The following is a 27,804-nucleotide window of genomic DNA, read 5'->3' as shown; positions in this document are numbered from 1 at the left end:
CAGTTTCTAATGTCCCATTTGAAGTTTATGCACTACTTAATGGTCCAAAAAATAGATCTAATTTCTTTAAAGGAAAAAAAAATCTTGTCAATGAATTACACAGGTTACTCATAGTACTGGAAAAATGCAAATGACAAAAAGTAAAGGAAGGTTTCCTTAAGATTATAGGCCTAGAAGATGTTCTACATAAAGCCTCTTTTGTAGATTTGCTTTTAATAAACACGACAATAGAATGAAAGAGTTACAATGACTAAAAAGTGGGTGTGGATAAGAGTAGACAACAGCTGAAATGTCCCTGTGCAAGGATTGTCCTCATCTCTCTTTAAAATTACAAAATGGTAGTGGTCTGGAGAGCATCTGAAATTATTTTAGGTTTAAAGGGAATCTGTTGTGACATTTCTCAGTTCTTGGTCTGACTGTCACTTTGACTCAGGTGGCTTTGCAAGCTGCAGCAGAGTTCTGTCTGGAAATTCAGTTTCAGCTTCACCTGAGCATGTTCCACATTTGCCTAAGAAAAACCCTCCAAAACCAGCAAACTCCTCCACAAACCCCTAATTTCCTGTTATTTTTATGTTCCAGGCTTCTGTTTTATCCATAAAATGTCGCAAGTGAGAACTGTTTGAGAATCCTTTAAGCTCTAAGAACTTTAAAAGCATTTCGTAAAGCACCTTTCATTAACAGTATGTTCAGTTTCAAGAAGTATTTTCATACACTTTTTTAAAACTTCATATTTTTTGTTATCTTAAACTTGTGTCATTTCTTCCATGCATATTCTTTCTGTCCCTCCAGTCTGGAGCAAGACGTATGAAGTTCTTATTACTATGCAAATTACTGTTTTCTCTAGTCAGGAAAATATGATTTCGTATTTACAGATCAATTTACCTTTAGGTCCCTTTCCCAGAAATTGGTTGGGAAAATTACGTGGGATCCCTGTGAACTCAAGAGAATACCAAATGCCATGGGATGTGCTTACATGAGTGTTTCATCTTGCAACAGGGGGGTGCTTTAAAGCTCATCTCCTGATTGTTTTCTGTTGCTGTGCCTTGGCTGATGCCATGAGTAATCTCAGAGCGTATGAACTGGATTCCAGCCAGATAGAACTAAACCAGCAGATCTGTTCCAAATCGTGATGAGTGCTTGGTCCACAGAACCTGGCTAGAGCTAGTCCAGAATAAATCCTCCAAAACATGTGTGGCTTGGACTTCAGTCCTAAGTAACAGCTGTTTGGATCTCCACCTCCTCTACAGTCTCCTATTATAAATATAGTGTGTAAAACTACTCTGTGCATTGTGCCTGTATACCTTTTGACTCAGGACAGAGGCAGTTAGTTTCCTGAAACCATGGTCACTACTCATGAGATACTTCCTTCCTCCTCTTTATACCACCTATTCCATGACCACTCTCTCTTTGTATTTATAAAATTATATAGTCCTTAGGTGATTTGTAGGTCATTGAAGCCAAGGAATGAGAGGAATGAACTATTGGTTTTCTAGCAAAGGAATTGTAAAAAGAGTGACAGGAATGGGGTGTGAGGGAGAGAATGAGGAACAATGAGCGGGAAAATAGTAAGAAAAATACCCCTTAATTCACACTATGTGATCGTTTGTCTTTCTCTGAGGCCTAGGTTTTTAGAAATATTTAGGCGCTTAAATCTCGTTGCCTCAGAAGAGAATTAGGTGCCTATATGCTTTGATTTCGGGTCAGTAAAATACCACTTTAACTTCCTGAAGCCACACATTTTTCCTGAAATCCATTAAGAAAAATATTTCTCTTCAGATTTCAGATACTTGCTTTTCCTTTTACAGCAGGACCCAAATTTCTGCAGGTGTAAAGATCGTTCACAATCGGTCAAGGGGGCAGACACAATTTAAGTAATAATTAAGATGTGCATTGTATCAGATTCAAAAGACAAAAAAAGGAAACCAGTGACATTAATGCATAAGGAGAGTTGGAGCTCTTCATAGTCATGAAGAAGGTTATGTTGGCCAGGTACTGGATTTGTAGTGCATTGAGCAAAACACAGCTTGCTTTTGGAAGAAGATAACCAGCTTTTAAATGTCTTTTATGGTCAATAATGGTATCACAGGAAATATGAAAAAGTATGACAATAAATAAATCTTTCAAAAGAAATATGCTTTATTAGTTGGGGCCGGGGGGGGGGGGGGTTGAGGGGAAAGAAAAGGCTAGAAAAACGCTAAAAAGTCTAAAAGTCCCAAAACCATCTGATTTGGAAAGCCTTTGTTATATTTGAACTAGGCCTATCTCATCCCAGCTCAGATAGGTCTACAGAAGACATACCATCTGTCTTGCTTACAAAATGGTGTCCATTAGCCTAATACTGATTCAGTCTTTAATGGTTTTATTCTAGTAAGGTACAAAGGTGATATTAGCCTCATTAAACAAATGAAGAATATAGGCACAGAAAGAAAAAAAGAAAAAGGTGATTCCTAGGTCAGCTGTAAGTGCCTTTTCAGAGCTCAAACTCAGGAGAAGAAAGCGTGGACTCTCCCCGTTAGGGTACAGTGCTCTTAAGATAGATCTGATTATTCTTCTGTCCCTTGTGATTATCCTCCTTCTATAAGAGGAACAGAATGAATATCATGTTTTCTGACTGAAAACCCATTTTCTTGATAGACTTACAATTTTAGCTGTAAAAGGCAAAAAAGTACTCTTAAGCCTTGCACAGACATACCTCATCTGCCTCATCGTTACTCTGTCCTTGTGCCTCTTGGGCTCACAGGTCCTTAGAGATACTGCAGTGATCTCTCCATTTTTTTTAAGCCCTAGTTGTAGGAAGCAGTTTGCTTCCTTTTTACTAACTACACAGCTTCATATCTGTTTACTATGCATGCACGTACGCAGTGTGCATGTATTTGTTGCTCTTTCCACAGGACATACCTCAGGCGAGTTTACTTAAGATATGCTAGAGAGCAATTTGTTAACACAGACTACAGGGCAATTTTCATTGCATGCTTCTCTTCTTCTGAGAGAGGGGCTTTTGCAGATTTCACAATTTTTCATAAATTAGTTGGGATGATCCCTATAAATTCACAGCTCAACCAGTTACTTTAAAAACAAATAAGCTGCTCAGACGTAAGCTGACATGATACAAAATTAAGTATTGTTCAGCTTCGTCCTGGCTGGTTCAAACCTATCTCTTTCATCATGCTTGTATTATAATAATGATGTTTTTACCTCATCAGAGCTCCATGACATGCATATTTGGCAGCATGTATTAGATATATATTATTCAAAGCTAACCAAGTCTCTATATGGCAAACTGTTCTTACCTCCAGAATTTTTACTCATGTTTATCCACAGTGGGTGCAAACGGTATGTAGAATAAATAACGAATGATACCACAAATGCTTTAGAGCTATTAGAAGGGAGTCAGCAGAGAGAAATTTATGAAGGTTGTATGAACTATATATTATATATGCATATGCTACAACAGCTAGAACATTAAATGTCTGGTGCTCTATCACAGCCACAAACACTGTGCTTGGCATGTAGCGAAGTTCTGGACGGTAAAAGGAAATGTTTTTATTCAGCAAGAGGTGTAAAGAAAAAGCCCTTCACAGCTAAACCTAATTGTCCTTTGAGGTACATGTTAAGGTCAAAGCTGTACTTGAAGGTAATTATAGTTACCTTCCCATGAAATCTTTGCAAACGTATTAAAAACAGAACAAAAAAACTCCAGAGCTTTTACTGTTTTACTGCAGAAATTGTTTCTCTTTCTTTACAGTACATATTACTGATTTAAAAGATCATTGTCTCTTATCCTCCTTTTGGTGGTGTCTACTGCAGTTAAAGCAGTTTCAGTCAAAATAAACTTCACAAAAAGGCTGAAAAAAGTAATAGTTTATGAAAAACAAATGGTTATTCTGGTCAGGAAACCACCTACTTAGAAATACAGTGAAGAAATGAACCGCTGCTTTGCTCACAAAAGGCAGCTATCCTTTAATTAGCATTCATCTCCCTTATAAATGTACCTGTCTCACTTGCTAGCAGTGCAAAGAACTGCCGCATGCTTTGTGTGTTCTTGCAGAAACTTTGCATGTTTTCTGTACTGTAGGAGCTGCTTGAGCAACAGTACTTTTTTATGAAGAAAATAAATGCAGCAAAGCAAAATACTTCTCGTTAACCAGTCCCACTGGATTTCAGTTTTCAGTATCTAGAAAGCAAACGAGAAAGGTGAAGGAGAAGAACGGACCCCATGCTTGCCATTTTACGTTCCTCTTGTTGACTGTTAATAGGCCTGCTAGACAGAGACTTCCAAGCTCTGACAGCAATCTATGTTTTTGTAAGACCTCCACTCTGCTGCTTTTCTTTCAGCTTAAAGTCTGCAAAAATTCACTCACTCGTCCCATTCTTTTTACCTTCCCTGGCTTGTTCTCCACGGTCATGTTGTTTTGAAAGATTGTGCCTTTTCAATTTTTGTTGAGGTGAGTGAATCTCGGTGGTTGTCAGCACTCGAGGCAGAGCACCCGCTTGGCCCCGCAGCAACTCGTGCGCTCCCTCCCGTGTCGTGCCTAGGGAATCTTGCCTGCGCTCATTCCTCAGTTAGCTTCCTAGCTCCTGTTCGTCACATCGTCGTGGTCCCTTAGCTTTCTGCAGGATGATCACTTGCCTCGGTTTTTTGGTCTGTGTCCCTCTAAATCTTATGCAGAAGCATGCTATTGAAAGTATTTCTATTTCAGTTAATTTTAGAAGGAGTATCTTTGAATGAGTAGATTTCTGCATATACCTCATCATAATTTCGTTGTTGGGTGAAGTTAAAAAAATGAATATATGTAGCATTCATAGATAACTTTGAGTCTGAAGTCATCTCACTTCTTCAGGCCTATGTTGATTTAATGCTTTTTCTTATTTTAGGTAACCTTTTTCATCTGTATTTGCACTGAATCTGAGACTGTCTCTGGAGAGCTGTTCACAAATTCTCCCTATTCTTGGCCAAGCCTAAAGGTAAACATTCTTTCTGCAGAAATGCTCAGTCCAGTTTATATATGTGCATATTCACACATTGGGAAATTCAGAAAAAGATTCTTTTTTTAGCTTCACTTATTTCAGTTATCGGGGCTTTTTTGGGAGTAGACGTCTAAGTCCTATAAAGAGCAAGAGAGATTTTGAAGGGCAAATAACAAGGAATGTTATTAGAGTCCACTGTAGTACTATAATTTAAATGCTTTCTCTATTCATGACAACAGATTGTATATTACGTATTTATTACCGTTTACCTACTATGTCTTCAAACCTCATTTATTCACAGTAACGGTATATTTATGGTCATACAATAGGTTGTTTAGGCCAAATATAGGTCATTACACTTCTGTGAAGTGCTCCTCACTTTATAGCATTATATGTTGACCTCTGCTCCCTCATATTAAATCATTTCATCTAGCTTATGCAAATATTTCCTCTCTCTGTCTCTCTCTCTGTCTCTCTCTCTCTCTCTCTCTCTCTCTCTTTTATTCTTTCGTCCGATAGATGGGTATTTAATTCACCATTGCATCCTGAGTGGCATGCGTTCACTCTAAGGGTCAAATGATTAGCTCTTCAAGGTAGCCATAAGGATGTTAAAACAAACTTACTTATTTTTCGTTGAATACTCGGAACAAATCGTGGTCTTACGTAGTTGGAGTTCCTCAGAAACACACATGATAGAAAGCTGATTTTTCTCTCTAAACTTGAGACCCTTTCCATAGTGGCATTCAGTTTCATTAATGTTAACACGAACTGTAACTCACTGGTCACTTGCTCAGCAGCAGCTTTCCAGCGAGAGATTACACGTGCTAGTGTCTTAGTACTTACATTCCCACAGAACATACATAGATTACAAATTGAAAAGTATAGCTGAATTAACACTGATGAACAGATGTGTATGCTGAGGAAAATCTGATTTACAGCTTAATTACTCTGAATCAATGTGTTGACCATCATTTTGAAGAATGCCTGAGTGGCCATTAAAATGTACCAGTAAGGCCCTACACATACATTCAGCCTTCTATATTCCATTGATCTAAATAGATAAAAATATGGTTAAGTCTCGTGAGTGACAAGACTAAGGCAGATGAGAAGGCTTAGGAGAGAACCTCGCAGGAAAGGGAAATCAGCATGAAGGAGCCGGCTGCTGTCATTCGCAGCCTGTAATCAGAAAGGAACGTGTCATTCCTGTTTATTCTTAGGGGGCGCTGGAAAACAAATAGCATTAAACATTCAGCAACATTATTCCCTTTCTATGTCTGCATAAATTTTTAACGGTTGTGATGTCCAAACTAATTTGTGTAAGTTTTAAAGCCAGGAAATATGTTCATTCATAGTATGCATTAGCCAGCCAATCCAGGAAGTGCAATTTTTGAGTGCTGTCAAAGTCTGAACTGGACTACGTTTGAGTCTGTCTGAAATTAAGCTTTAAAATGATGCTAAGTTCCTCCACGTTAAAAGGGGTTGAGCTTTGGCCAGCCAAGAGGTACTCCTTGTGCCTGTTCTGTCAGGTATAGCTGTGCCAGTGCACATGCGCGTACACGCACAAGGACACACAAAAGCACTACCTAGTTTTTCTGTCATCATTGGTGGTACCAGATATGTATATATTGTATGAAACATCTACCCCTTTTAAGTTGTCTGGCTTGGGAAATGCCATTTCAAGGCTGACTACAACAAATCCTATTCTTAGTGCTTTTATGATCTTATATACCCGCCCCAGTCCAACGTTTAATTTCCCCACTTTCGTTGGTGTTTCCTTTCCCCCAGCTTTAAAAATCTTTCAGACGTTTGAGCAATACGACATATTTTCTCACCTGTAGTGAACATGGTTCAGACTGTTGTGAACATCTGTGCAGGCTCTTCAGCCACCATAACTGCTTCCTCTGAACAAGTGAGGAATGGTCTGCCGGGACACAACAGTAATGGAAGGAGATTCAGGAACTGGAGGAGTTTTCCTCTGCCAAGTCAAATCTCCAAACATTTCAAATTTTATTAACCTCTACTGTTACCTGATTTATTTTTCCTGTGCATTATGGCTCACAAGCAATGTGGGTGGACCTGCAAGACCTTCAGTAAATGTCTCTGCTATTAGAAACAAAACAAGACTGATGTAAGAAAAGAGGGATTTGACATTCTTCTGACGAGAGAACAAAGCAAGGCAAACTGTCATTTGTTCCTAGCAACTTTACTTCCAGAATTTCCTTCTAAACTCTTCTGACTGCAGTCCCCCGATTTTGAGTATTGCTTCAGCTTCAAATGAGCTGTTAGCTTCAAAATGATTCCTTTCCTCAAAAAACAAAACCAAGGCCCAAACCCCCCAAACCTACAGAACATATAAAATTAATGTGTATTTTAAGGATTAAAACATTTTTGAATTTTCAGCTTCTGGGGAGAATCTGTAGCCCTAACTTAGTCTGTAAGTTAGTATTTCTGTACAGGACGGTACTTCCTTGACTCTTCCTGGGATTCCTAAGATAATTTGTATAGGTACTTTAGTATTTCAGTTTAAATTTTGCACTTGATCCACAGTGTGGAAATTATGCTCTAACCATGGATATTTGTCTGGAAAGCAGTATAGTGTTAGTATCATCTGCTGATTTTTGTCTTTTGAGTGAGTTTATCAGAAGTAAAATAATCATTCTGGAAAGAAACGCAGTACAGATGCTAGATTAGTCAGTTAGTTACATATTTGTCAAGAGCCAAAACATAAAGAGGTGAAACATAAATATACAGGACCAATTTATACCCTGTCCATTTATGCCTTTAATGAACAAATTATAAAAAGGCTTACTTTTCTTCATAGAAGTGAAAAAAATACTCAAGTTTATTTGCCAGTGCTGTATTCAGTCATGTTTGTGGATCGATCACCCTCTTTCCCTTCTCTTGTACTTGACCAGCAACCAAAAGGTTTTGCACATCTATTCAATTCATTGGGTCAGAGAGCAATGAGAGGGGGAGTCTGTGGGTAATTTTTAAGAAAAAAAAAAGAATTGTCAGTTTTTTTAACTGCAAAGAAAAAGAAAAGTTTTTCCAATTTATTCAACACAGTTTTTCAGTATCAAGACACTGAATTTTGAGTCAGGTCAATATCTGCTCCTTTGAAAGCAATGATCATGCGGTCCAATAATAATAAGTTAATAATCATCCACATTTATTATCTTTTTTTTTTTGACTAGTTGGACAGGAACAAGCAATACTGTGGAAGACTGCGATGGATTATGTAATGGATCACTTTCATACTCTGAAAAAAGCATGGACTAATGGGGAGTACACATACCTGCATAAATTGTGGAGGAAGGAAATCAACTTCTTTGCCAGTGGCCCAAAAACAGGGCCACTGGCAAAGCCGAAGGGCTCCTTTTGTGCTGTAGTGCGAGTGTTCAAAGTGACAATGCATTCTTCTAAATGGTACTGGAAAAGTATCTTGCTTTCCCCAGGCAGTAAGACCCCTCTGCGGCTGCATCTCTTTCCCTAGTACTGCGCTGTTGGAAGTACTTCGCTGAAGCTAGACGCTGCCGATCGCGTATATTCCTTAGAGATCCACATTCTACGCCAGAAGTCGCATGCAGGTACGGCAGAACTAGATATCCAAATTAGGTGTCAATATGTCTTCTGATCCTAGCTTAGTGTTAGCCCTTAGTATTCAGAAACCTGAATTAGGCTACTGAATAAGGATAAGCAGCGTTGTGGGAAATGTTTCTCAGTAAGCTTGGAGCATCCTGCTACTGAACACAGAAAAGCTGCTTGCAGATCCCTAAAAACCTGGTGATTTTACTAGTTGATGAGATTTAATATATTTTTCTTTGTTTTTAATTCAAATGAAAGTTTGTGTTATACCCTTCTCATGTTATTTTGGTGGGGTAGAGGCAAATACCAAAAAGAAGTACAAAAAGACTAGAAAAATCCGTCAAAATATTAATTTACATACTTAATGGCTTTTTAAAGGATGGACAGGCACAGTAATCTTGCATATTTACCAGTGAATGTCTGTCTGTAGTTGAAGACAAACTATTAAAAACCTATCCAACTGTGAGTATAGGAATACTGTTATGTGAAACAGACAATGCATGTAAGGAAATTTTAATATATGAGTTAGAATTGTAGAATCAAGAGCTCTCAATACAAAAGAAATCTGTGCAACTATGCCTGTCATACTTAGAAATTAAATACAGTAAGTTGTGTTGGTGCTGAGGTTTAAAATACGGGAATCTACAGGTCAGGAGTATGAAAGCTAGCAGAGAACGCAGTTTTCTCTCAGTCAGATGCATTGCAGTGTCTTAGGGCTTTAAATTTTTTTTTTATTATTAACCTGGGATCATGTAATTAAGGAACTGTATCATATTGCTCGTGCAGTGTTCAGATGACCTGACTTCTGAATGCTTGCCTCTGTAGTATTAATAGGGCATTAATATAATTTATTTAGGCATATTTTAATATAGCTTTTGGTTTGTAATGCAGTAATCAATTTTTAAAGTACTGTCTGATGACAAAGTCTGTACCATCTATTTGTAATCTTGGCTAGGAAATCTCTCTTGAACCTTGCAAAAGTACTGAGTAGCTATTGTCTGAGGAAGCCATGTATGGCCATTTAGGTATGTCGCGTGCTATGGCTTTCATCTTGTCGGCAATAAATTTTTGCACAGTAAGTTAAAGAATTTTCTGAGCCAAGTCCAAGTACTGTCTTCAGTTCCTGCCGGAACGTACTTGAAACTTTGTAACCTTCTTTTTCTTCTTTGTAATCTTTTTTCAGTTTTAGAAAATGTAATTAATTATATGTACAATTTAGTCTTTAAAGAATCTAACTCCGTGCATTTATGCATGCATACCCATATGCATACATATTTAAATATACACACGCACACATACACACATAAATACACCGCCCTGTCCCCATGCTCTGGCAGTCTTCAGGGTCCTATATCTGTTTTTCTCTCAAAGCAAGGTATCTGTTTGCATTCTTGATACCAATTCAGTTTGGTAGTGGCATCAATTTAAAAAAAGTGAGTAAATCTTAGGCATGTAAATGAAATGTCAACTGCTAGGAACAAAGAAAGGGCATTAGTTGCGTGCAGCAGATACTGATTATCTTTTTCATTCATCTGCCAGTTTGAAAAGTGACATAGTATCAAACAGTTAAAAATAGAGAATGTTAACATTTTACAAAAATCTGTTTTAGTTCTTAAATTCTAATAATAACCTGTAGTGCATTGATAACTTGATTTAGTGCAGCTTTTATAAACAACAGACCTGCAGCTGCCTGCTCTAACTTAGATGATTTCGATACTTGTTAGAATCTGATGTGTAAGTTAGTGTACCTTAAGGAACAGGGAGTCTTCCAATTTATTAGCTGAAGTATCTTACATCTTTCGATGCTAGAAAAAATTTTATATTGACATATCTGGAGTTTTTATTGAAGTTATATTAGTGCTATCTATCAGGGATATGCTAGAAAATCTATAACTTCTACCAAAATGTTGCCCATGTGAGCAATTCAGTTTATGAAGTACAATCTTCTCGGGCTGGCTTAGTGCCTCCTGGTTCATTTTTCAGGCTATGTGATGTTTAATGAATTTGTCAAAATAAAAACTAATACAGAGTTTCACGTCTATCATCAAATTATGCTCTCCGATATATGGCTAAAAGTATGAAAAAGGGCACCCATATGAAGGCCTGCAAATGGAAAACATCTCAGGTCTGTGCTATTCTATTTCCTGTTTTGACACTTTTTTACAGTCTGGAAGATCTTTTGCAATTACACTGCGAGTTTGTCAAGATAAAGTAATGACACTACTTCATTATTTGAAGCATGTAGATATTTGCCTGTGATGCACCATCAAGCCAGTCAATGTGTTTGCAAAAAAATAAATAAAAGGAAAGGTTGAGAGGTCTTTATGACCTTGCTTAAAGCAATCTCAGATCCCATTTTCTGAACTACTAAACAGATTTTCAAATGCCTTCACTTTCCTGTGCATATTAAGTCAGAACCTTACATCAAGTAACAGGCTGACATTTTTAAAATAGCTTGACATAATGTTTGCCCTGTTTATGTATGCTGTATCCTTTTCATGGGGCCTTAAGTTTCTTTAAATAAAGCTGAGAACAGTAAAGCTTTAGGAATACTAAAAGGGAAAATGATTTCTCTCTGCCCCATTCTGCAGGCAAGGTTTAGAGGAACATAGGCTATACTGGCTACCAGTTTTCACAATCATAAGCGGTTGTCAGTCATCATAAATCAGTCTCCACCGTGAACTCTGTGGGATCACACAGGTCATCACTGCAGAGTGCTTCACGTGCTTTATTTTTTGGTTTTGATGCAGTGAAGCAATGACACCAGGAGGAGAGACTTGCAAGAGCTTATAAGCACTGAGAGGCTCGTTAGCCAGGTCGGCTGCGGTGTGCCCGCTCCCTGACACAGCCATGGCGCCAGGGCTGCCAAGCTCTGTTCTCATGGCAGCTGGGTCCATGGTTGACAGTCCCCTGTCCTTTCTATGCACAAGTGCAATGTTTGAGCATATTAAGCTAATAAAGTATATTAAAAACCCTCTGGTGGGAAACTGCTGATTCTGGAACGTAAATTAGCTTAACCTAGCAGCCCAAAGAGGCTTATTGCGAAGACCAGAACTATCAGTGGACGTATTCCTTTATTTTGCTGCTGGAAAAGTGTATCTTAAGCGTATCTGCTGTAAGCCGGTCGTGTCAGCTGCTGAGCTGAAGTGAAGTGGCCTTGCGTTTACTGGAGTGATGCTGATTTACATCCACTGATAAAAATTCTGTGTTGGTACACTTGGATGCTGTTAATATCAGCACATGGATGGAGTCACATTTAAGCACCCTCCTTCTATCTGGACAAAGAGCTTTCTGGCCTGTAAAAACCCGTGTTTTGTGCACACTGTTACTGGCTTACCATGATACTGCGTGTCCCTTAACATATCAAAGTGTCAGCATAGTTAGATACGTGTAGTCATGTGGGATCAGGAATGTGAAACAGGAGCTGTACAGTACCAACCAATAAGTGTCATCCCTAGTAAGTAGTTCTCTTTGTACTACAGAATACATTAAAAAATTATCAGTGGAAAAAATTAGCAGTGGTCCAAAGTCCACAGACTCTCTGTTTCATTGCACTAGCAAGAGCAAATGTTGGTGATTAACAAGTCTCTTCCAGTATAACGCCAGTCCCAAGAACTCTCCTGGCTAGTCATGCTATTTTCAGTCCTGTGCTGACAGTCTCTGACAACTTTTCTGCTATTTTAGTGTTTTCTCATTTCCCTTCAGGAGATTATACCGCTGGGATAGTCTGCAGAACCAACAGCACTTCCACTGATTCAAGATGTTAGGTCTTGCAGGGGAATACAGAGGGCTAGAGAAATAAAACATGATTATAGTTGTTTTTTTTTTTCAGACAGGGTTGAAGTTGCTGTTAGAAAGAAAATTAAGAAGTTGAAAAAGGCAGTGAAGTGATGACTACGGACAGAAATTTTTATAGGAGCAAATCTGGGAATAAATAGGAGAGTTAGTATTGAAAAACAACCTGTCGAGGTCTGTGATTGCCCCGAAGGGGTTAATTCAGTTTTTCAAAACATTTTCCTTTGGTTTCAGATGATGATATCCAGCTAATGAATGAAGAATAAAGATTCCTTGAAGAAATGTTCACTAGCATAATTGTGCTCATAAACATAATATGTTCATCATTTAATACAGATCTGATTGAATCACTTAGGCTTAAAAACTTGGAGCTGTAAAATGGAAGATAACTTTGCCCATGAGCTGGCAGACTTCACTGCTCGAAAGCTCTATGATCCTAGGATCCAGGAGTCCCTGTTTTCACCAGTGCTTGTGGTATATTTTTGTTCACAATTATAGCTGCAGAATGATGAAGACTCGCAGAGTTTCTTTTCAGTGCCAGAATATCTAGCATCTGCCAATCAGAAGAACTGCTGTGAGACAGTATTGTACATAGGCGTATATTCTAGAAATAGTTAATACAAAAACTCTGTGTAAGTTATTTGTGCTAATAACGGAAGGCTAGGTTGGCATCCTAATGTCCTATTTTTCTGCTTAGTTGGAACCTGTCATGTGCATGTTAACATTAACAGGAAAGCTGAATATGAAACTTGACTTCACTACCTAGAACATAAAAATTTCAGTAAGTGCAAAAAAGAAAAAGGCACACATTTGAGAGGTCATTTTGCTTGTTCATTTTTTTTACAGTAAATTGCATGCAGCTCTCATTATATCATTTATCTCTCATAATAGCTTAATTTGGACTCCTTCCAAATTAAAATGGAGACAAAGTCATTGTTTTGCTGTTTTCAAAGGAGATGCTGAATCTCATATGAGTAAGGCGATAGAGCAATGTCTTGAATACTAAAAGGAGTTCACAATTTCCTTCTGGTAGCTGTGCTGGCAATTGAGTTAGTATGTTTCCCTTGCTTGGATAGCTAAAGAAAATAATGGTTTTGTCCCTTCAAATGGCACTATTTAATCCAGCGGTTGATTTCAGCAGTGTGACTCATACATCATGCTGTTTTCTTAGTCCACGTATGGTCTTTTCTTCTAGACGAGTTTCTTGGTGGTGTCCCGTATGATAAAACATATTCCTCTGCAGCTTCTATTGCTTCCATTGCATTCTTCACACTGCAAAGGCAAAAAGGAGTAGGTATATCCTGCCTATCTCTGGAACATTCACTAAAATTGTGATTTGCAAATGTGATGAAACGATACTTATTTTTCTAGAAGGATTCATTATATACCCACATCTACACAAGTATTGCATGTTTCTCTCCTCACTCTGTAAGCTGAAGTTGCAGCGTGTTCCCTGCTAGTGTAGTGAGGCTGGTTCAGTGCGTACTTACCAATGTCCATAAGCCAATCACAAGAAGCCCGAACAGAAACATAACTGTTCTGGCCGTTCCATAACCAGTAGTTAGACTGAGGATGGGTGGACTTGTCAGATGAGGTGAACGCCCAGGATGTTGTAGGCTAAACATATGACAGTTGTCATAAACATATGGCCATTGCGTGGTCAGTTGGTGAATCTCAGCGCCAAGCCCTTTTTATAGGTAAGTCCTATCTATCTATATCTGTATCTCTATATCTCTCTCCCTCTATATGTGTGTGTGTATATATATATTCGCAGTTGGAGTTTTCAAAAGTGTTTCAATTTTGCTGTGTTTCACTAGAGGTACATCAAAGGGGCCTCAGGGTACCTGCTTACCCTTGAGTACATGTTATTGTTCATGCTTTAAGGTTATGCTCCCTCTGCCCTTACATAGCTTTTCCCATTAGGGAAGATCACAAAGTTCAAGTTCAGTTTAACAAATTGTGACTTACAGCCACAAAAGCTCCACTGACATTCCTGAGCTAGCATGTGCACCACTAGCAGAATTTGACCATACATCTCTATCGTACAAAAATAACAAGTATAGCAATTGTGGGCTTTTTTTCAGTACCATCGCACAAAAACATGGAGCATGTAGTGAAGAATAACATACACACTTCACTGAATTTTAAGTATGTAAAACTCAAGTGTTTCTGCTGGAAAAGTGCCAGGACATAACTATTATCTGCCACCTTTTATCTGAAATATTCTCTTCCATAACAAGTGATGAGAGGAGGTCAAAAACACCCTTTAACTCATGCCCTGGAGATGAACACAATTCATACTGCCTTTTAAATATTAACCAGTGACTCTTCTCAGTTTTCCTTCAATTTAAGTCACAATAGTAATAATTAATATCAAATGCTCTTTCCAACCTTTGAAGCCATGGATTTCAAAGAACTCTACAAAAATGTGAAAGTATCATTATTTCCCAGTTTTGCAAATAAGGAAACTGATGTGGTTTTGGGTTAGTGATTTGCCTAAAAGCACACACTGATAAAAATGCCTTTCTAAGAATAACACTTTGATGTTTTTGGCTCTCAGCCACAGGATCACCTCGCTGAACCACTTTGCTTTTGATACCTGTGTTAAGACCCATGTGACTGGTTTAGGTATCACTGAAAAGGAAGACCACCGTTTATTGCACCAGCAATACTGTTTTGAGAACGTCAGACTGCGTTATCAGAGGGATGAGGGATTTCTCACCTAGATACAGACAGACCTGTGAGCTGTTGTTTATCTAACAGGTGGGATCATGGTCCTCGATTCTTGGATGATTGTCTATAGTAATACCTTTGATATATTTTTAGCATGCCTTCCTCTGTTATTTCCTTGATTTTCCTTATTGTTGTGCCCAGTCTTCTGCAAGATTTGTAGTTGATTGATAACGAGTACTGTTGGGCATCAAAACTTAAAAGAAAATTCTTTCTTAGTTTAAAGCAGAATAAAATTAGATGCAGTGGGAATGGTGAGATACAAAGAAACGGTTGTGAAATAAACTTGAGAGTAGGAAACCCTGCAAGCGTTTTGCTTAAAGAGCAAGTTTGCCGTCAGTAGCCTCATCTGAGATGTGCCAGCGTATCAGTCTGCACCATTATTTATTCATGAAAACTTTCTATCATTAGCTACAGCTATAATAGTTAAAAAATAATCGTGAAAAATTAATGAAGGGTAGAAAGCCAATGGTAATTTTTTACCTCAGATACAGAAGACAGCAGAATTTTAATGGCTGTACTGTTATTCTTAAAATATTGGAGAAAGAAAAAGAAACTACAGAACATACATGCTGACAGTCTGCTTTGAGATATACTAAAGCAGTTGACGATCTTTCAGCGTTTATTTTAGCACATCTCTGATCGCTGATGATGCAATGGCGCTATATATGGTGGAATGCGGCACTGAGGCTCGCGTTACTAAAGCTACTGTGTTTTGATAGCCTCCATTCAGCACTGACCAGCCCAAGATCCAAATTTTTAGAGGCATTCACTGGCGTTGGGAACGTTATCAACTTAATGCCAGACCATCTGAGGATTGCATGAGTCTGGTGAAAAATAAAGGCACCCACAGATTATGCACCCCAAGGCTTACATTTTAGGCACCAGTGGTCTGACATACACACGAAAAGGCTTCATAGTGATGCACAAGCTAGATCACCTGTAATTTAGGAGTAGAATTCACAGATAAATTTAGGTGGTTACATTCTGTATCAGGAGGAAAGGTTTGATGCCTAGCAATGCATTTCAGGCATGCTGCACGCTGAAACAGGAGACGGCCTTGAAAATCAGCCAAAACAGCCCAGGAAAGGAGTGTTTCTCACAGCCTGCTTCTCTTGTGCACTTTTTCTAACTCTTGCTCTTATCCGTTGAACATCTGACTCTGAGCTACAAGTCTGGAGACTCACTTGTACGCTTAAGAGCCTTGAGAAAAGGTTGGGTTAGGGAGATGGGGGAAGGAGGGAATGAAAGGAGACACTAACTGCCAGAGTCCACAATATTCCTTTTGGAGCTGGACCACTGTGCAACTGGGAAATCAAAGGATATTAAGGTAGTAATAGTGTTTGAATTTATTATAATTAATCAAGCAGTCCAGAAAAGAGAATGTCAGCACTTCTCAGTACCTTATATGGTAACAATATAGTAATGCCTTTTCACTCAGTGTCCTTGTGTTTTTCACTTTGGGCTGCTTGGTGGCCCCCTTCTTCAGGAAATACGGTCCCTTGCCTGTTAAGTGCATATATGCTATGCTGCATTAATTGGGGCTTCCAAAACAAAGGCAAAAATAAATGCCTAATTCACAATGTTGCTTAGGCGAAGCTAGACACGCGCTTTCCCAGATCAGGGCATTTTAGCCTGTACCTGGTCTGACTAGGATTTGGGCCAGAGAGCCATTTACTGTGTTTTAGACGCCCTCCAGACTTAGGTGGCCTTTACTATTCCTGCTGACTTTTTGAACATGAGTGCCTAAATTCTGCTCGTCTTATATTGTAGGAGTCAAAGTAGGCTTCTAAGCCTCAAACAGTGCCTAAAGCCTGATGCTGTCTCTCAGAAGAGCGTAACTTCCTTACTGTTTGGAGGAGGAGAGAGGAAGGGATCAGTCCTCCCTCTTTTCCTGAGACATGTATTTTGTTTTCAAGATTCATCAGAGTAAGTATGCCCTCTGAAAGCGATGTTGGGTTTTTGGTTTGTTTTAATAAGAAATGAACCTGAAGTAGAGAATTGGAATTTTTGATCAAGAGGCTAAAATTGGGTCAAAGGAAAGGCGAAACCAGAGCTAAACATGGAAAGTGTCTGGAAGCCTTGCATACAGCTTCCTTTTTTAATGCAAATTACAAGTACTGCTATTTTTGTTCTTGTAAGTCAGGGTAGTGGATGCCTCCTCTTTACCCTTATATTCTGTATTTGGCTTCATTAACTGCTAAACCACATTGTGCAGTGTTTAAGTACAATATATTTTCGTGAGTTTGGGTATTTTTCAAACGTTTGCACTTTGGCACGTCTCTAACCATATCCTGTCATTTATTTTTGTTAATTTAGTGACCTTGTAAGATTCATTTCCCTCCCCAAAGTTTTTTTTTTTTTGTGTGTGTGTGTGTATTGCAATGTTACTTTTTGCAGAGCTGCATTGATTTAACCTGTCAATGTGGGAGTCCAGACTGGATACATTTCTTCTATTGCATCCATGTTGTAATAGCAATTGTCATTCTGCTTCATGTTGCAGATCCTTGCAAACATTAGATCTAACGCCAAGTCATAGTGATGCAATTAGCCCTGGATGAATAATAAAGTATCTGGTAATTTATTTGAAAGTGTCATGATATTGAATAGTCTGTGCATCTTATTCACTAGTGCAAAGAGGGATGCTGTGGTGACTCAGTGAATTGTTGTTCTAATACTACAATTTCTAATCACCTGTTGAAGTCAGAAGTTCACTGAAGTTGTCTAATAATGAGAGACCCCACCACGCTTGTCTTGAGTGCTGGTAGAGAGCTCCATTCATTAGTTTGCCCACTAATCATTTCTGCCACTGTGTACAGGAAGAATTAACTGCCATTCATAAATGATTATGGATCTCTGCGTGCGTCTGAAGTGTAGGTGACGCATTGCAAAACACACTTTCCGTTGCCTAGGGTAAAAATTTGGTAATCAGCCATATCCTCAATTGGTGTAAATGGCAGGACTCCAAGGGGTTCTGCCAGCTGAGGAGCTATCCAGAGATTTTATCATATTATATTCTCTAGAAACACATTATCAAATACAATCTTATTCATGTTTTGCTTTATTTTACAAGAGCACTGTATCACTGCAAGATAGAGCAAAAATCGGAGAGGTGCAGATTCGCATCCAGTATAATTTAGGTCACTTATACTAACTAAATTTCTTCTCATTAGGGTTCCTGTTGTCTGAGATTAATGTGGTTGTGGTAAACAGCTATGATATCAAAATTGTTTCTATTGATGTAATTTTGTTTCAGCACCCAGTAAATGTCATAGTTAGGAAGGGACACTGTACAATTTCTGATTTGCCTGAATCCACACACCCCACAAACTGAGTCTTGGAGAGGAATCTCATGATTCTTTGCCTTAGCAGTAGGACTGGGTCCAGACCTGCATATACAAGCTCATGTATGGTGACAGGCAGTTTGCCCAGTGGTTTTGACTGTATTTTTCCCGAAGGACAGTGCTCGACCATGTTCTTAAAATGAAATATTTTCGTTTAACTATTTGAAAAGAGAAAAAAGATTTTGAAAACCATGTTACACAGTTACTATCTAGTCTTGCACTTAACTGAGTTCAAGTTGCATAGCCTATTTTGCTAAATTACAGTGACAGAACAGAGTTAGGATAGATATTCCATCTTTTAGTGAGTTCTCTTGTGACCTACTGCAGTCATAGTTTACCCTGCCGATCCTCTTTCCCTTTTCATATCTGTCTTAGCTAAAAAGCTGAGTTTAAGACAGCCCTGACCGTCACTGCCTGGTATCTGAGCCTAAACAGCATATTGCTCAAAAGTTTTTTTTTTCCTTTCCAAGTACTAAGGTGCAAATCTTCTGGTCTTTTTATGGGTTTGCCTGTCTTCTGAGCAAGAGACTGCTTTGTGAGCAGTGCTCCACTGTTTAGGAGGTAAAAATTAGGTTAGTTTTTACACGTTGTAGTAGTACCTGATTTCCTACCAGTCTCTCCCCCTTGCATGTTGAAAATGAAGTCTTATCTGTCTTTTGTAGGAGTTTTTGTTTTGTTTTGTTCTAACTGGTAAACATTCACTGTTAAGACGTTCATTTGGTGTGGTCCACTTGCATAATGCAATCTTACATAATTTTTCATGTAGTATTTTCTCAGTTAGGCCACTGTGAAGGTGCCTTAGACCAGCTGATTGAATATATTAAATATATAGGAGTATACTCTAGCATGATAGGAACTCTTTTATCAATATAGTTGACACTATAATTAAAGAAATTGAACTGGTTTGTGTAGACGAGGCCTTATTTAATACATGGGGCTTTATTCAGCCCTTTCAGCTAGGCCTCCTAGGAAAGATTTGCTGCTAAAATATACCGGTATAGCTCTAGAGGGGAGCAATAAATCGGTGTTCTTATCATGTCCCCTGTCAGTACCTGGTCTTTACTGGGAAAATTGATGATTAAACCAGCAGACTGAATTCATTGAATCCCGGTCATTCAGACATTCACCAAAGAGACAGTCTACTCTGCTTGAAAATGCTCCTAGTGTGGGTGCAACTTGTATCAGTAGAGTGCTTTTGTCAGAGTTGCTTATGCCACTGCCCTGAATGAGATAAGCTGTGTTTTTTCTCAGTGGGACTGTGTCCACACCACAGCTTTTGGTACTGTGGAAATACCCCTGACTGACATTACTCAATGGAAGAAGTGTAGATGTAGCTTTAGTCTAACTATGATCTTAAAAGAGAAACATGAGATAGCACAGCAGATACAGACCGAAATGGGAAACGAGCACAGCTGTACATGGTGACTGGTGTCACAATAAGATTGCATATGATTCATTTGATGACTTTTTCTGAAAAAGACTGACAGTCTAAAGGTGTATTTTTAACACACTTGCGTAGTATCAGTGAACATGGCCAGAATGCATTTATTTAATTGTAGTTGCCTAGCATAATTGAGTCAAACTTTAGGCTAGATTCAACTTGAATAATTGCAGGGGAGATGACTTTGACTCTGCGTTTTCTTGACTTATTGATGGCATGCAATAAAATGCCAATGCCTAGCTCGTATCTGTGAAATAATGGTAAATACTAGTAGTTATATAGTTCTTGATTGGATAAATATATATTACAGAAAGGAACAGGTCACATTTTACAACCAAATTAAAAGAACGTGTAAAATGATTATTGCATGCAGTGCTCTATGATAATTGAGAAAGACATGTAAAGTTTTAGTGCAGGCGATTTGAAGCAAGAAATTGTGTAACAGTAGAGGAGAGTATGCCCTGAGCTCTGCATGCTGACATGGCTGCACTGCGCACGCAAAGGAAGGCTTTTTGGAGATGTTACTATTGTTCCAACAGTTGCAGCACAATGCTGTGTCACACTGAATGAAAGGAACTGCAGGTATTCTCCAATTCCATTACCCAGAACCTGTTCTTCAGAATCTTGGCTCAGGTAATAATCGTGGTCCCTAATTTGGCAGCTTGCAACAAATCGCTCAGTCATAACGCCGCAGTCAGACAATATTCAGAAATGCTGTTGCAAGGCTGGCGTGGAGTTCTTTCTCTTGGTATTGAAAGCTGCAAAGAAAAAAGATTTAGTTAAGACATGCTTACGTAGGAGACCTGTGCTAAGCGCTCTGCTACCCATATTTTATATTGCTACTGCTCGCAATCTCTACTCTCTTTTATTGTTTATTTTCTTTTTTGAAAGAGAAAGCATGTAACTATCACCTAGATCAAAGGAAAAAACAACTGGAAAAAAAGAAAGCAAAACTACTTGCAAAGGTGGTACAAAGCCAGTTGCAGCAATAACAATCTTCCTATGTTTGGCTCTGGCCTTTTGTGGATTAGTTTTAAGTGTCATTAGTTATAAGGCACTTACGGAAAAAAAAATTCAATGATAAAGCATGCTAGGATTCTAGGGTTTGGAAATGAGTGGTCTGAACCAGCCTTTAAGAGTAGGCTGAACAATTTTCAGCTGAAACGTTTTATGTAGGAAGATCCCTGCTCAATAAACAGAACATGCATGGGACATACTACTTTCATCAGAGTTTTCAGTGAGGATGTATTGAGAAGTTTAGTAAAAGCAATACATCTTGTTCTGTAAGGGAACAATACAGCATATTGTTAGAGACTGAAACATTTTGACTATCAAAATATTTCATGACTTTGTTTTCATTCTGATTTGAGATGATGAAAAAATATAAACATGTGAGCATGTGGAACAGAATTAATATCTCGGTTCTCCTGAAAGTATAGTAGAGAGACTATTTTACACATAGTCACAAAATCAGAGAACAGCTGAGGCTGGAAGAGAGCTCTAGAGCTCGTCTTGTACAACCTGCCTCAACGCAGGGTCAGCTAGAGCAGGTTGCTCAGGGCTGTGTTGGAGGCTGAGTATTTGCAAGGATGGAACCTCTCTGGGTAACCTGTTCTAGTGTTTGACCATCCTTAAAGTAACATTTTTTTCTTATGCTTGAATGGAACTTCCTATATTTTAATTTGTGCCGTTCACCCCTTCTCGTGTCACTGGGTGCCACTGAGAAGAGTTTGGGTCTGTTTCTTTACTCCTTCCCCCATCAGCTATCTGTACGCATTGATAAGGCATTGCTAAGCCTTCTCTGCTCCAGGCTAAACAGTCCCAGCTCCCTCAGCCTCTGCTGGTGTGTCAGATGCTCCAGTCCCTTAATCATCTTAGTGGCCCGGCCCTTCACTCCGGTATATTCACATCTTTCTTGTTACTGAGGAGCCCAGAACTGGACACAGCACTCCAAATGGGGTTGCACCAGTGCTGAATAAAGGGGAATCATCACCTCCTTTGACCTATATAAGTCATCATAATAAATTATGACAAATATTTAGTTATGGCAAATATTTACTGGAAGAACTTCAGGTAGGAGCCTTGTCTCCACTTCAGATTTTTAAACTGATTTGTTTGCTGTTTAGGGTCTGATTCTCACCTTGCTCCTGTTCATAGAGTTTAAAAATGACTCTATTAAAGACTGACTAATAAAAGCTGAAATTGCCACTAAGTGATGCATTGTAAAGCATTAGCGTTATCCTCTGTTGATGTATGTATTCATAAATATGTTGACAGAAACGTTTTCTGAGCTATAAGCTTCATCCTGAATTAAGTGGGTAGCATTTTCTGGCAAAATTTTTCCCTCTCAAATGAGTCAATAGGTATTGAATATCAATAGGACAACATGTACTAGTCTTCCAATTTTGGGGACATTGCACTTAAAAGAAGCTATAATATAAATTATGAAAAAGGAGAAAGCTAGTTTTTGCATATATGCTTCATTTCACTGTAATATAAGCCACAGTGCACACAAGATTATAGTAAAAAAACTATAGAGATTTGGGAACTTCTTCGGGGCAAATTCCCTAAGAGAGTGGCCATGATAGGATCTTTCCATTTCTATCAAAAATCTGTAATCTGTGTTGTTAGGTGAAGTCAGGAAGTATCTGGACAAAGAACGTTTCCTTGCTGCTGAGACAAAGGATTTAACAACCTTGGTAGCATCCTACACACTGTCTTTGACAGCTGAAGTAGGGCTTTGTACCATGTTGTCTTGGCTGTGCCAGGACAACTGAAATCACTTTTGCATCGGTCTTGTTTTCTCTTTCTCACTATCTCCTGAACTAATGGAAAAGCAGGAGGAGGGAGAGAAGAGAATTCAATGACCCTGTCACTGAAGGAACAACTTCAGAATAGCATTCTTTTTCTTTCCTGCTCCTGACCCTTTGTGGTTGTGAGTGATTGTGAATTTTCTGTGTCTAGAAGATCCCGAACACTCTGGAGTCATCTCATGTCTCGTCTCTGGCTTCAGCAGTCTTTCATGCAAGTGCTGAAGTGTCCTGCCCAGTTGATTGTCAGTGACTACTGCAAGCTCACGCTATCTCCAGTACTGTTCAGAGTGCCTCCTGAATCCTGGATAAGACTTTCGGATCTGGTAAGTGGGTATGCATTCACTTCGCTGAGAATTTTTTCTTTGGTGAGGAATGCAAGATTTGTCCCATTTTTAACAGGAATGTGCCTAATCATCAGTTGTAGCAATGCACACCCATTTTTGGGGATGCTTTTGCATCTTTTATTTATGGAGAGAAAATGCCTTCTTCTCTGGAGAGAAAGAGAAGTGTGTGACAGGTCTTTGAAATATTTTTCCACATGTAAACAGATTATTAGTATTCTGCAATAAATATTTACTTCCAGTTTTAAAACCCTCAGCAGAAGTGACTAGTATTCTGATACTGCGTTTTTAAATCCTTCAGGAGGCAGAAGAGTCTCCTTTACTGCTAATTTGTATATGTGCATTTTAGTATAAAAGCTGTATTTTTATTCACATTAAATATTGATGATACATGCTTCACAATTTCATGAAAAATTTGACTGCAATAATAATCTCCTCCTGGTCTTGTAAAAAAATCTCCTCTGAGCATCTAGCTAAAATTTGACAATTGGCTAATTCTATAAGAAAAGATTTTTTGTTCCACTACAAAAACCCATGGGCTATGATTAACTTCCTGAATGTCACAGGCAAAACTCAGCTGCAGTCCTCATGCAGGAGAAGAGCATATCCTGTGTCTTACCACAGCATTGCAGAGTCCCTGCTGCCACCCAGTGATACGTAGAAAACGGTTTGGATTGCGTGGACATGGCTTCTGGGCAGGCTGTTCAGACTGGAGTCCAGACTCTTGAGAACGGGCTTGTCATCCTTGCAAGCAGTTAAAACATCCTTGCTAACTCCAGTCCTGCATGAAACACAAACTACAGGTGTGAGGAGGGGGCTAGTCCGAGAAAATATACCAGCTAAAATTCATCCTTTACCAGCAGAACTACTTTCTACTCAGCATGCAGGCTAACACAGTGCATTTAACTCCAGTCAGGACAAGTTCTCTCAAGATCCACAGGAAAGAATTGAAAGCCCTACATAATGCAGGGTAATGCCAAAATTAGTGAGTTCGCTGCACACAGGAATAGTTGTGAATAGTGTTGATTTTGTCTGAGCTAAAATAACCCTGAGAGGAACAGTCTGAGTGTATAAAATTGGATTAAATACATAGCGGAGATCTTTAGCTTAATGGTAATGTTGCTTGTGTCTCTTTCAAGTTCTCCGCTGGGAGACCAGTGCAATCCGGTTGTCCTCCTACATATTTAAGCATGACTTCGCTTGCTTTAGAGATTTGATTTAAATATTCACTAAGAATTATGCAAAAAACCTAGGTTTGCCAAGCCCTCAGCATGATTCTTAAACTGTCTGTTAAAATGGAATTGAAATCACAGGGGAACACAGGAATATTGTAATCATGCTCAGATGTATTTGTGGTAGAGATGAGATGTATTGTTTAAGGCAGTTCCTTGCCATTAATGTCTTTTTGCTTAAGGTGCTGCTGTGTATCAAACCTCCTCCCTCCCCCCCCAAAACAACCTCAAAGCCTAGGCATATCCACTGCAATGAAATACAATGCCATCATCTCCTACCTAAGGCTGAACTGGTGCAGCACGGGGCTTCATCATGTGTACGTAGTACAGGTCGGGCCCTGGAAGAATACAGCAGCCTCCGTCTGATACCATACCTGTGCTGTTACGTATTTGGTGTTCAGTTCATAGGAGGGCTTAATCAATCTGGGAGACCTCTGACTGCCATAGCTGAGTAGTTTCTGAGGCTCAAGGTCGGCTCAGTGCTCCGTTTTGCACTGGAGGTAGGACCAGCTCAGGTTGAATGAATTCACTTTGACTGTCTGTGCTGGACACCCTTGCAGTTGTGCTCTGTTAGAGTTAGTGTGGTCTTCCCTCTAGGAATACTGCCGCTCCACAGAAGCAGTCGGCCTTTTGCTTCCATGGAGAGCCTGGGCCTTTTGTGCTCCCACTGCTTCCTCATCCCCCTGCTTTCCTGCTCTCCTTCTTTTTTCATTCTTTTTTGACCCCTTTGTGTAGAACGATTATTTTACATTGAAAGTCTGCCACTGCTCTTTGTGTACCACAAAACGTGTAACACCTGACATTTGCAGAACTACTCTAATGGAGTGTTTCTGATTTCTATTTTTCCCCCTTCCCATCTGAAATAGAGAACAATATTTTTTGTGTCTGTATCTCTCTTGGTGAGAAAAGCGGCTCTCACAGTTCAGACAAGGGGCGGAGCTGCCCTGGTGTCCGTGTTTTGCTAACAAATAACATGCAGTGGGAAAGACTCTTGGATTTCAAAAAGTTCAGAATATGGAGGGGACATTAGCAGTGACTATTTTCTCTTTAAAATTCCCCCAAATCATCTGCCATCAACTGGTAAGAGAGCATAAGTAGAAAAATGTAAGTAACAGACTTCATAGTTGCATTGTCTGTATAAACACAGGAACCATGAAAAAAACATGAAAAAATGACAATACAGTTCTGCCAGGCGGTATGAGCATCAGGGGAGTATCCTAATAAACTAACATAATAGATGCAGCGTGCAGAAGATTCACTTTAAGAAAGGCTTGAATGAGTAAGAGCAAGTTCTTCATAAAGGTACACAGGTATTATACCCTACGAGAGTGGAGACAAGCAGGTCTGTGAAATCCACACCTGTGGCCTGTGACCTGTGGTCTACCATTTATGACAGACAGACTGAGCTCTGATTGACCGCCTAGTGTATAATCATTCTGTAAATATCCAGAGCACGCTATGCAAAGGCACTGACCCAGTGGGTGCAATTTTATGGGAGGCTTCATGCCTGCCTTCACATTATTATGCTGCTGTGGCCTTCTGAGCATAACATTTAAAATGAATGGACTCCACACTGGGTACCACACTGGGTAGGATTTACCTATAAACTGTCATTTCGGTTTATGCAAACAGTCACGACCCTTAACGAGAATTGACTCCATTGCTGGTGGAATATGGCTGCCTCGGTGGCCAGAAATCACAGGCTTCTGAGCCGAAGTTGTGGAATCCAGCCATTTTTAAAAGGTAGGTTAAAAGAGATGGAATTTTGACACACGAGGCCAGATTTTCAAAAGGCCTAAGTGTTGGGCAAATCACTCCAATATACATAGTCCCTATTGCATGTAGTTTTTATGCATTTCACTCATTGTACAGGCCTTTGAGAATCTGCCCCCTGAGGCTTTGCTTTTCATAATACAAGCATTTTCCCATGCAAGCGCATGCATGAAAATCATTTCACGCAGTCCGTGACCGTGGGTCTGTAGCAAAACAGTTTTGTGCCTAAGTCCTGCTAACACGGAAACGAAAAAGTCAGCAGAGTCAATTTGCATCATATATTCTGAAGTTCTCAGTTCAAGTCGTACTGTGGCATGAGAAGCCAAGTTTGTGTCAGAGACGGCGTGGAGCAGTCGCAGCCAGAGGGTTACTCTGAGACAGGCAGGAGTTCTCTGCTCACTGAGCATGTGGGGGAAAGTGTGCGTCAGACTTTTGCCACTGAGGGTGACATAGTTGGGTTCCTGCCTGACTAGAGAGATCCTTCCCTCTCTCTTTGGAGAAATGGCAGATCAAGCAAAACTGACAGCAAGCCGTTCTGGAATCAAGTGGACTTGGATGAAACAGGGAAAGATCTTAGTACCTTTATCTGACCGCGTATATAGGTACCAGCTAGATGTAACCGGCCCTCACACGTGCTAATTTGACTGTAGTCTTTCATTTCACTGTTTTGTGCTTTGTTCACTCTGTGTGCTGTAACATAGATTGTGCAGTCTTGTAATATCCTCCAGCTGCCTTTGTTCATTGTCTTGAAAACTGTCTGCTTACCGGACATGTGATTTCAATTTTAGAAAGCCCTCGTTATTCCCTAAACCTTGCTATTCTTTAGGTATTGGCCTCTGGTAAGATGATAACAATTCCCTATGGGTCCCTATGGGATGGCTGAGAGTTTTTCCCTTTTTTATGCATTAATATTTCTGTGAACACAGGTAATGAATAAGCCACAGACCATTTTTTACTTGCCTTTCTCCCGGTGTTAATTTTACTCTAAATATAAAATGAATTGAACCTATTTAAGAATTATCAGCAGTGGTTTCTTTCACAGATCCTTAAGGCTTCGTACTTCAGCAAGCCAAACTGACAGGCTTCGGTAGCTGTGCATTCAACTATATGTACTTTATATGTGACTAACTGAACTCTGAAGTTCTTTGTGCAGGGTCGGGGGGATCTTCTGTTCATTTTGTTAACTCTGCATTCTGACCCCTTTTTTGATCTTGCTTTTGCTCTTCAGGCTTGCACATCCCAGGCCTGGTTTTCATCTGTGGTAAATCAGTATGATTTCACTAAGCTCAGCAAAGCTACGTGGTTTTCTCCAAGCTGACCGTCTAATGCACGGAGATCCAAACCAAAGCTCAGAACATCACCACAGTAATTTCTCCTGGTTTTATTTGGTTTCCATTCAAAGCTGAAAATTGATCTAAGCCTCATGCACAGCTGAGTCCTGCCTCAGTTTCAGATTTGTGACCAAACTAGACACCAGGCAGTTTTTACCAGATTTTGAATTTTTATTAAGGAATTTTCACACAGCCGCAGTTTTAGGCCAGTTGCCTAGGAGTTATGTACTTGGTGAGCTTATTCAGTGGGATTTTTGTCTTGGGACACGTAGGGATATGAAAACAGATGTTTATTTTGAGTGTTCCCTTGCTTTCAAGTGACAAAATGAACTTTGCGCAAGGGCAGGCTCGCCTGGACAGAAGGGCCTATTGCTCTGTGCTGTTCTACAGGCCTCAGGGGGGCAGTTTTGACAGCCCTTGTAGAAAGGGAGGAAGAATGATTTTGTTTCCC

The 27,804-nt window shown here is 39.4% G+C and overlaps 1 long non-coding RNA gene across 1 annotated transcript in view; it reads left to right on the top strand.

The window, feature by feature from the left end:
- The window catches only part of LOC104140851 (uncharacterized), a 30,267-nt gene extending 7,276 nt beyond the window's left edge, over window positions 1-22,991 (top strand). Inside the window, exons 4-8 of the long non-coding RNA XR_693403.2 lie at window positions 4,876-4,965; window positions 8,424-8,555; window positions 14,909-15,111; window positions 16,852-17,007; window positions 22,828-22,991. This is a non-coding gene — a long non-coding RNA (uncharacterized lncRNA). The remainder of the gene's footprint in view (window positions 1-4,875; window positions 4,966-8,423; window positions 8,556-14,908; window positions 15,112-16,851; window positions 17,008-22,827) is intronic.
- The last annotated feature ends 4,813 nt before the right edge of the window (window positions 22,992-27,804 follow it).

This window comes from Struthio camelus, chromosome 10 (genome assembly GCF_040807025.1).
Source record: "Struthio camelus isolate bStrCam1 chromosome 10, bStrCam1.hap1, whole genome shotgun sequence".
NCBI lineage: Eukaryota > Metazoa > Chordata > Aves > Struthioniformes > Struthionidae > Struthio > Struthio camelus.
The sequence above is the reverse complement of the archived record's forward strand: the minus strand, read 5'-3'. Positions and strand labels throughout refer to the sequence as shown.